Source organism: Fragaria vesca, linkage group LG4, assembly GCF_000184155.1.
Source record: "Fragaria vesca subsp. vesca linkage group LG4, FraVesHawaii_1.0, whole genome shotgun sequence".
NCBI classification, from domain to species: domain Eukaryota; kingdom Viridiplantae; phylum Streptophyta; class Magnoliopsida; order Rosales; family Rosaceae; genus Fragaria; species Fragaria vesca.
Genome location: NC_020494.1, coordinates 9,322,134 through 9,333,485, shown reverse-complemented (window position 1 = coordinate 9,333,485; position 11,352 = coordinate 9,322,134). Strand labels below are relative to the sequence as shown.

Genomic DNA, 11,352 nt, shown 5'->3' with positions numbered 1-11,352 from the left:
TCATACCCTCTATATGAATTAAACACTCATATAGGGCTACGACGCTCGCGTCTAACGCTCACGTCACACCATAATACGGTTATACACTATGCCATTAAGGTGGATAGACACGTATGGCTAGTTACCATTTGTATACATACTCTCCTCATAAATATATTTATATTCACCGATAAATCCCATTTTGGGTAACTCTCCAAAATAAATTAAATCGTCAAATTAAAATGACGTCAAATGCTCCAACAAAGAAATTGTTCAACAATAAACCATCGCATGCATATATTATTTAAAACAAAAGTCCACTCACAAATTTTAGGCCTAAGCTTGATGTCGATCCGAGGCCTCTTCTGGTTGAGCCTCCTCATGTCCTGTTCCAAATACATAATTAAATTCCCAACTAAAATTCAACACTTACACAAAATAGGAAAAATTAAATGTGAGCCTTATCCACGTTCATCATTGCCCAACTTCACCATTCTTAAATCGATACGGTCCAACTTCACCGCAAATACCGGCAGCCTTATTACAACCTTCTATAGTCTAAACAACATTAATCCAACGGCCAGATTTCTACCCAATTAACCGCCAAATACCAATCTTTGAAAAAAAATCTAAAACCTATCCAAAACTCCTCCAAAAATTCCAAACTTCACATCAATAGAGTCCCCTTAATATAACACATTTAAAACCCTGAAAACCCCCTAACAGTGGCGGCTGGTGGCCGACTCCGGCGACCTCCAATGCCTACCAAAATTTAACAGCATCTTCGTCTCAACCCACTCTACAACTTTCCTTACTAGCACAAAGCCCAATTTCAAGCTTAACTAGGTCAATCAAACAAAAACACAAAAATGAACCGTAGAAATTCAAACACCCGATTCTCCTTACCTAGACCAAGAGGGAGTGAATCCTTTTGACGGATTGATGCATGGAAGGAGAGCTTCCAAAAGAGCCAAGAAGCTTCAGCTATGGCGACCGGAGGAAGGAGTTTCGGCGACAGAACACCACGGGACCTTCAGGGCTTTCAGGTGCGTTTTCTCTTTCACGGCAGCGCTAGGGAGGTTGCCACCGGTCCAGGGAGGAAGCTGGGTCGAGGGCCGACCGATTGGGACCGGTGCAGTGGTCTAAGATGACCGGACGGCGGCGGACGGGCACAGGGAATTTCCGGCAGAGAGTGAACTCAGGGGAGAGGGAAGAGAGAGAGAGAAGAAAAAGAGTTCGGCTTTTGACTTCCAATTGACCCGGTCCCTCTTTAAAAACCCACTCCACAATAAAACACTCCAACAACAACCCAAAAATAAGACCCTAATAAAAAAATTACCTTTTACTAGCTAAAACTTACCATTTTACCGTCTTCAAATATTTCTCCTACGAATAATTTCTCCGAAATAATCGTCCCTCAAAACACCTCTAGGAACCTTTAAAACTATAAACTCATTAACAAAAACAGTAAAACTCTTATTAATACTAAGCTAGTAAATAGGGTAAAAATTTAAGAGTTGGGATGTGACAATTTAAGTGTAAGAACATAATCTCTTTTGGTCGTGTTGTGAACAATTGATGGATGCTTATAATATAATCTCATTTTCTCTTTTGGTAGTGTTTTGAACAAATGATGGATGCCTACAAATTGATAATACAGTGTTGGTGGGAACCACGTCAAAGGCTCTAACTAAGCCTTGTGCATGCGTCTTATCTCGTCAACATAGTGTCATGTGCCTCCCGACTCTACATGTGAACACACGGGTATGGCTCGATCCAGAGCGCGCCCCTTAAGCCTCCTTCGGAGGAGCGTGAGGACAGCTATCAATGACAGCTCCTTAATCTAGTGCAAACCTCCTGCCTCAACGCCTATAAATAATGGTCTCGCCCTACTCCAAAGGTAACCTTACTTCTCCACTCCCCAACTTCTCATTCATAGCCGTAAATGGCTAACTTGAGCGTCGAAGTGGATTTGCCCAGATCCGTCCGGGCACCTCTCTATCCTCATTATTCTCTTGCAGGTCAAACCCCTTGGTCTCAAACTTGGAAAAATCCCTTCTCGAATGGATCCGCATCCATTCAACACCTTTTTCTCCTACCCCAAATTTTCATCACTAACATACATATTGCGCTAATGGAAGTGATCACACTTATTGAGGGTTTACTGCCCCCAGTAATTTTTGATATAAATGGGAATTGAATAAACCTGAAGCCTACCAATATGTCATTAGATATGAGCCTTGAATGTTATCTAAGTAATAACAATCAACCAAACACTTTGGTGATGAATGTGTGGGTTGTTACTAGGTCAAAAAATTTATTGTCCCTAATAAATTTCATACTTGGTAAAAAAATCATCTATGAACATAACTTAACAAGACTTGAAGATCTCCATAGTAATGAAAAAGACCTAAAAAAACAAAGAGTCAACTATAAATCAGAAGAAAATTCAAAGATTACTATTCAATGAACGTAACAAATTCTAGACAAACGATATTGGAAAACCGTAAAAGATTTACAGCAACACAATCTTGATTTAGAGTCATTACAATATCAAATTAAGAAAAATACTAACACCCAGTTATATTTGTATCTTCAGAAGACATTGAAAAGAAAAATTATTAACGTACACTCAGTAACCACCAAAGTGATGTAACAGGAACTACAACTCCCCATTCAAAGGTTATGTGTTTGTTATGTTGGCCCAACATAAGACATCGACTACACTGAATAAGCTTATTCTCACCAGCAAATTTGATTCTCTTCACCTTAGGCCTCCCAACCGGCCTCTTTGTAATAGGAGATAATATGGATTCCTCAATGCAAACAGAAGAAGAAGCATAAACATTACTCACTAGATGAATAAGGAAGTTATAACTCATCTTAAAGATTCGGCACTAAAGTACGAGTTAATAAAATCATAAACATTCAGTGTTGCACCATGTATAGCAACAAAGGCATGAGAAGCAATTAATCTGCCACTTTACACACAAGCAAGAACAAGTAGAAAAGTTCACACTATAAGAATACTTATCATTTCTAACCTCATAAATGCATCTCCTGATTCAGCCTCTTCTCTATTGTAGGTGTAAGCTGAGTAGTCAAAGGTTGGGACTCAACCCTTCAGTCATTAGCTTCATTTCTCTCATCTTAGTCTAGTCTAACATTGCAAACGGGGCCATTAAACGCTCAACAACATTCCAATTGTCAAAAGCACGACACCACTTATACAAAGAAATCTTAGCTGTAAATTCATCAATTATATCAACCCCACCCTCATCACCCAACTCTTCTAAGTGATGGTAAGAACACCTCTATGTAGATGCATAAACAACATTACAAATCTTCCTCAATACCTCAGCAAGAACAGCCATTTCTTCTGGAACTTTCAACAAAGATTATATCCTAAAGATGATGGTAACAAAAGAGATGGGGATTACCATGAAAAACTTCATCAAAAGCCTTCAACAACCCAACACCCCGATCACTAATAAAGGTAATTACTCTTCCTGCAATTCCAACAAAGCCTCCAAGCACAACATCACGACCTTGCTTCTGGTACTTTCGACTAAGATTACATCCTAAATGAAGGTAATAAAAGAGATGAGGATTACCATGAAAAACTGCATCAAAAACCTTCAACAACCCAACACCCCGATCGCTAATAAAGGTAATTACTCTTCTTGCAGTTCCAGCAAAGCCTCCAAGTGCTTGAAGAAAAAAAGTTAGTTTTCTTCAGTCTTCGAGTCACAGATACACAAGGCTAGGGGAAAGAAACCTTCAAAAAATTACTACGGGTCAGTAACTGGTAAAGCATTGTGCCGCTGTACCGCTAATGAGACCGTTCCGCTCTAAAATGTGAATAAACAAACAAAATAATAAAATAAAACAATTTCAAAAAAAATAGAAAGCATAATAAAAATTATTGGGGGTAATAATTATTAGGGGTACCTTTGTTTCCATTTCTTCCAAGGGTAGAAAGAATCTGGCCCTTGTGGATGCTCTTTCCAAATGCACTATTTGTGTTAAGAAAATGGGAGATTGGCTAAGTTAATCGGATGAAGAGTTGCTTGATAGGGATTTGTCCGCTTCGATAGGATTTGTCCACAAATGAGATTGAATGGTTAAGATTCCTGCAAGATGAAAACAAGGTTAGAGAGGCGTCGGGACGGATCCAACAATACCCCCTCTGTCGTTCAAGTTAGCCATTTGCGGACAAATTGAGAAGGAGCGGAATAAGTTATGTTACCTTGAATCGGACGTCTCAGATAAATTGGACTATTTTACAATGTTCCAATATTAATTTTCCTTTTCTGAACTTTTGAAATCCGTAGAAAATAGCCAATGGGTCTGAAAAGTAATCCGAAGATATTCCCGAACTTTAATATCGGGGCCTTAACCCAAATACTTGACATTTCGATAAAATCTTGAAAATAAACCCGATTACTTCTTTGAAATTTTCCGAGTACAGTTATTGTCCTTCGGTAACTCCCCTTTAACTCAGTAAATTTTCACAGTCTTTCAAATTGAGATTGTGCCTTTGAACTCAGTTATTCCTTATCTTATCTTGTTGATTGAACAAGTCCACTTTGTTGAAAATTGAGTTGTTGTGAAAGCATCATCTATGCCTCAATTTGTGAGTTTGCATTCACTCTAGTTTTTGTGTTGAATTGTTCAAGTCCAACTTGTCGTGATCTGAATCAGTTTAAGTGGGTAATTGGTATTCGTTTGTCGTCATCTTTAGCTATGTCACAGTACATCGACCTTAACTAGATTGTGCGAGTTAGGGCAAAGGGAAGAAACTCTGCACATTGGAGTAAATTGTTTGAGATATTCATGATTTGAGTTGTATTGTGAAAATATACCTCGTGCCTGTATGCTAGGTCTGAGCAGTTATGTTCAGGTGTTGTAACTTAGAGATAGATAGTGTAGTCAACAGTTCATCTCGGAACCTGTCATAGAATGCTCGCTTTCTGGAGAGAACAAAGAGATTCAGTCTAAGAAAGGTGTTGTGAGGTGGAACTTGTAGGGAAGAAACCTGAAGCGGTTGTCGTGGCCCTGTCTAATTCGAGTGACTTCGATGTTTCCACCAAATCGTCACGTGGACGACGCCTTCATTGACGCGTAGTTTTCTAATGGAGCATGTGGCTATCATCTGCACATTGCTTGAGGTTTGGCACGAGAAACGAGAAGATTCGTGGTGTCTCACTTGTGTGGATTACGTGACTTGCTGCTACAGTGAGTTGGAAGACCTCATACTCTTCATGGCGTTTATTGGAGTAGCATGGCGACCGACGAGTATATCCTTAACTTCTCAAACGTTCACTAAACTAATCCTTCCTCGATGTTTGTGATGTCTTAATACGAGCTGTAGAATTGAGTCTTCCAAGTTGTGGATCGGCTTGAGAAGTGTGGACCCAGACACATCTTATGAGAGCAAACGAATCGGTAGATGTACGTAGTCGTATGTCTCGATGTCCTACGAGGAGTAGGTTTCTTCAGTTCTTATTATCTTCAGCTCATGACGTCTTTAGTTATTTCAGTGGGCAACTTTAGTTTTGCACTTCTATTTCGCTTGGACTTCTTAGTTCCGTGTGATCAAGCTAGTCCAACCTATCGATTATTTGATCAAGAGAAGAAAACTTGGTTTTGTTAGAAGTGAGTAGTTCTTAGAGATCAAATACTTCATCAACGGATCATAACCGGAGCATGGACTTCCGTGAAGGGTGCAAGAGCTACATCTTCCCGATAGTTAGCCTAATTTAATTAGTTATTCATGTATGTTGGAACTTGTTTTTGAAACTTAAGTTGGTATTTAAAATGTTTTGAGGTGGTAAAATCTTTTTCGACACTTTACTTCTTTCAAGTAAAAGAGCTCTAAAGCTTTTGTTTCCAATACGGTTTGGCTATCGCCGTCAGAAAATTAATAAGTGAAAACATAAATCCAGTAGCCTGTGTCAGCTTCCTTGATTCAAGTTTTATATTCCTGCTCTCTTCACATTCTCAACACTTCCTTCTCTTAGTGACATCATATAATGAGATGTATCAATATTACGATGGAGATAAAAATCAAAAACATAATACTTAACGACGATGAAGATGAAAATTGATAAAAACTCATTTGGTATATCTAGATCATAAAGATTCAATTTTGTAGATGGAAAACAAAATTGTATATAGAATATATATGCTAAATAACTCTTGAACATGACAATGAAGATGATCAAAAAATTGAATAACTAAATTAAGTGTATGAGATTTTGGAGAGAAGGAAGTGTATAATGGGAGGCATATTCTTCTTATCCTAGAGGCTTGTGACAAAACCCATGGCCAGCCAACATCAAGACCAAAGAATTAAATAAGTTCACAAATTACAATGATCTTAGTCGAAAGGTATCAAAAGACTTTTAGAATTTCTGAAATTGTATTCATCTTCTCCAAGAACGGAGTATTTATACAAGAGACTCCAATACCTATTAGGAAACTAATTACAAAAGAATATTTACACAATATTCCTAATAACAACACAAATAGTTACAACCCTAATATTATGGATATTACTCACGTCAACACTCCCCCTCAAGTTGGCGCATACAGATCACAAATGCCCAACTTGTCAAGTGAGTCACGAAAAGCTTTACTTGAAAGAGCTTTCGTAAGGACATCAGCCAATTGTTCTTCAGTAGGGACATAGGGAAAGAAAATAACATGACCATCCAACTTCTCTTTAATAAAATGTCGATCAACCTCCACATGCTTCGTGCGGTCATGTTGAACCGGATTGTGAGCAATTTCAATTGCAGCCTTATTATCACAATAAAGTGGCATTGCCTTCTTCTGCCGAAACCCCAGATCTCTCAACAAATGCCTTAACCATAACATCTCACAAAGTCCTCGAGCCATTCCTCTGTACTCTGCTTCTGCACTAGAACGAGCCACTACATTTTGTTTCTTACTTTTCCAAGTTACTAAGTTACCACCAACAAATGTGAAGTAGCCCGAAGTAGACATTCGATCTGTAATATTACCTGCCCAGTCTGCATCTGTGTATCCAGAAACATCTAAATGGCGATGTTTGGAGAAGATTAATCCCTTCCCAGGAGCAGACTTCAAGTACTTCAAAATACGAAATACAGCTTCCATATGAGCCTCACTGGGATTATGCATAAACTAACTCACCACACTAACTGCATATGCTAAATCAGGTCTAGTGTGTGACAAATAAATCAATCGCCCAACTAACCTTTGATATCTCGCTTTATTCGTGGGTACCTGATTCAAATATTCTGCCAACCGGTGGTTCTGCTCGATAGGAGTATCAGCAGGTTTACAATCAAGCATACCTGTTTCTGCCAACAAGTCTAAAACATATTTCCTTTGGCTCAACATAATACAATCCTTCCCACGAGCAACTTCAATTCCCAAAAAATATTTCAAATTACCTAAATCTTTCATCTCAAATTCAGAAGACAACTGACTTTGTAATTTTTGAATCTCCTCGAAGTCATCACCTGTAACAACCATGTCATCAACATAAATGATTAAAGCAGTCACCTTGCCACACCGATGTTTAAGGAACAAAGTATGATCAGAATTACTTTGCCGGTACCCAATTCCCTTCATGAACTTAGTGAACCGACCAAACCAAGGTCTAGGAGATTGCTTCAAACCATAGAGAGACTTCTTCAATTTACACACCACCCGCTCTCCGGTAGAGGTAACATATCCAGGAGGCAAATCCATATAAACCTCCTCATGTAGATCACCATGCAAGAATGCATTCTTAACATCAAATTGTTGTAAAGGCCAATCAAGGTTAGCTGCTAATGAAAGAAGTACCCGAATTGTGTTAATCTTGGCCACTGGTGCAAAAGTCTCATCATAATCCACCCCATATTTCTGAGTGTAGCCTTTAATTTAGCTACTAACCTTGCTTTATACCTATCTACTGATCCATCAGAGTTATGCTTCACAGTATAAACCCATCGACAACCAACTGTCTTCTTCCCGGGTGGTAATGACATTAACTCCCATGTACAATTCTTCTCAAGAGCATCCATCTCTCATCCCTCATTGCGTCCTGTACATTACTAGGAAGAGACACAGAAGATAATTGATTCACAAACGCAACATATGGTTTAGACAACCTACGAGTTGACACATAATTGACAACAGGATATTTAGCTTTTGCACTTAAAGTAGGTTCATAATGCTTTGGAGGCTGACCACGAGTTACACGATTGGGCAATATTTTAGTAGACACATTACTAGACACTGAAGAAGATAGAGTAACTACCTCAGGTAATACACGAGCTTGAGAGACCTGTGAAGGAGAAGGAGAACTGTTCACCACATGAGGCTGATCAGATGTTGGTGAAACCAACTCGCCTTGGCTTGACAAAACCAACTCGCCATGATTGAAACCTGATGAATTTCCCAGTTGATCAATTCCAATTCTTTCTTGACTTGATTCTGGAAGAACACCCACCCTATCGTTGCCCAATGGTTCACTGGTGTCCCTGGCGACCCGACTTAGGCCGTCGCTGGAATCTTGTCCCTCAGGCCGTGTATTGCTGACCGGATGATCGTCCGGCAGACCAGAATCTCTCTCTTCCATCAAACGACTGCCCAGCAGTTGGCTTCCCTTCTCACCCGTTGACGGAAACACTTGCCGATCCAGCAGCGTTCCAGGGAAATCGCTGGATGACCGGCCGCCGGTAGTGACTGATCTGGTCGGTCGGTCAATGTCGCCTTCGTCTTCAAACACGAACCAGTCAGTGGAAACTGAGCCATCTGTTGGTAACCTGTGTCTCGTGTTTTCAGAGTTCTGGTTACTCAATGTTTTCGGAATTGGGGGGCCACTGTTTTCTAATTCACCCTCTGCGTCTAACAACTGTAGTCTTGGTCCATCTGATGTATGTGTTGCAAAAGGCCCAGTGAACAAGTCCTCGTAATAGCATGACTTCTCCCCTTGACGAGGATTCACCGGAGGTAAAAAATAACACAGATCTTCATTGAACGTAACATCCATGGTAACATAAAATCTCTGAGACTGTGGGTGATAACACTTGTAACCTTTCTGATGAGACCCATAACCCACAAATACGCACTTAAGGGCTCTAGCATCCAACTTTGACCTCTGATTCTTATACAGATGAACATAAGCAACACAACCAAAGACACGAGCAGGAAGAGTATTTGATGAGGGAATAGTGACATATTTAGATAAGACATCAAGTGGGACACGACCTTGAAGAGGGATTGACGGAAGACGATTAATCAGATGAGACGCACACAACACTGCCTCTCCCCACAGGTACTTTGGCATGTTAGCACTTAAGAGGAGAGACCGAGCCATGTCCAGGAGGTGACGATTTTTCCGTTCAGACACCCCATTTTGCTCAGGTGTCTGTGGACACGAAGTCTGATGAATTATGCCATGGTTTTGAAAATACTCATGAAAACGATGATTGACAAACTCACCCCCATTATCAGAACGAAAGATTTTAACATGAGCATCATATTGAGTACGAATCAAAGTATGGAATGCGGTAAAGGCTGAAAAAACAGAATCTTTGGATTTAAGTAGCACAACCCAAGATAATCGAGTAAAATCATCAATGAATAACACAAAGTATCGCATTCTAGAAAGAGTAGAATACTTGGAAGGACCCCAAACATCTGAATGAATTAATTCAAAAGGCATAGTACTAGAATGAAAACTCAAAGGATAGCTAGATCTATGACTCTTAGCCAAAGCACAGGTTTCACAATGCAGGATAGACTCATGAATTCCCAGAAACAACGAAGGCATGGACTTCTTCATAACTCCAAAAGACAGATGGCCCAAACGTCTGTGCCACAACCACAACTCACTCAATCTGTCAAAATTCAATGTCAGGGCCAAAGGTTGTGCTGGTGCTTGTGTTGGCTCTGCGTACATGTAATCCAAATGAAACAGTTAGGGGTGTTATCGGTTTTATTCGGTTCGGTTTTCACCTAAAACCAGAAACCAAACCGAACTAAAAAATCGGTTCGGTTCAGTTCGGTTTTTTTTTTGAAAATGTAAACCGGAAACCGAACTGACTGACGGGTTACCTAGCGTCCGGGTTTTCGGGTTTAAGTTAGTTTTCCGGGGTTTTTTTTTTTTTTTTAAGGTTTTTTTAAAAAAAATAAAAAAAAAAATAAAAAAAAAAATAAAAATTTAATGGTAATTTTAATATAGAGTTCTTAATATATTGGGATCCATATTCGATAATGACATACTTCCATATAATTCAAACTTAAAAGTCCACAAATTGAAAATAGAGTCCAATGTTCAAAGTTTAAACATTACAAACTAAAAATTTGTTCAAACTTAAAAGTCCACAAATTGAAAATAAAGTCAACAATGTTCAAATCCTTATCAAGTATCAACATTATCTCATCCTCGCAATGTTGTTTGCTTCATAACCTTCATCTTAGGAGGCAACATACCACACTACACATTTTGCTTACTTGACAATGATGGCATCTCCAATATTTCTACATACAAAAAACAAATACATGTAAATAATGTAACATAACGTAAAACGAATTAATCAAATCAAACATTCAAAAATAACGTAAAACTATTACCTTTTTCCGCCTCTCCACATAGCTCAATCTCTTCACTTGATGGCACATGATTCAAAGCAATAGTTTCACCTCTAAGCCAACTTTGTGTGCATATCAAAGCTTGCACCATTTTTGGACTTAAAGAGCTTCGATGTGGATTAATGACTCTCCCACTAGTGCTAAAAGAAGATTCCGAAGATATAGTGGACACCGGAATAGCTAGAATGTCTTTTGCAATGCGGGCCAATATCGGGTACCTAGAAACCCCATTCACTCTCCACCAATTCAATAAGTCAAACCCTTCATCGTCTCCTTCAATAGGATTACTAATATATCTATCAACATCATTGTTAATGATCTCGGCTTTCTTTGCTTTTCTCTTCAACTTCTTCTCTTTTAGCTTCCTCTCAAACTTGGTAACACCCGTGGCTAAAGGAATCTTAATCATATCATTGGATGTTTGAGACTCACCAACCCCTCTAACATCCTTTTCCTCCTCTTCATACACATTGTAAATGTCATACAAAAGCTCTTTCACACTCAATGAGACAACTTCCACCCTATGGTACTCATCCTCATCCCCAAAGACAACTTCTAAATAATCAACAAGTTTCTCAAATTTGTGTCGTGGATCAAGAATAAGAGCAAGAAACACATATTGATTCAACTCATCAAATCACCCAATATTTTTATATTTTTCTCCCATTGGAGGTGCAATATCTCCCATCTTAGGAACACTTGGTTTCTTAATTTGTTCTTCTAAAAGACCATATAGAT

At 39.1% G+C, this 11,352-nt stretch overlaps 1 pseudogene; it reads right to left on the bottom strand.

Annotated features, from left to right (window-relative positions):
• Window positions 1–6,558: 6,558 nt before the first annotated feature.
• The window catches only part of LOC101292791, a 15,257-nt pseudogene continuing 10,463 nt past the window's right edge, over window positions 6,559–11,352 (bottom strand).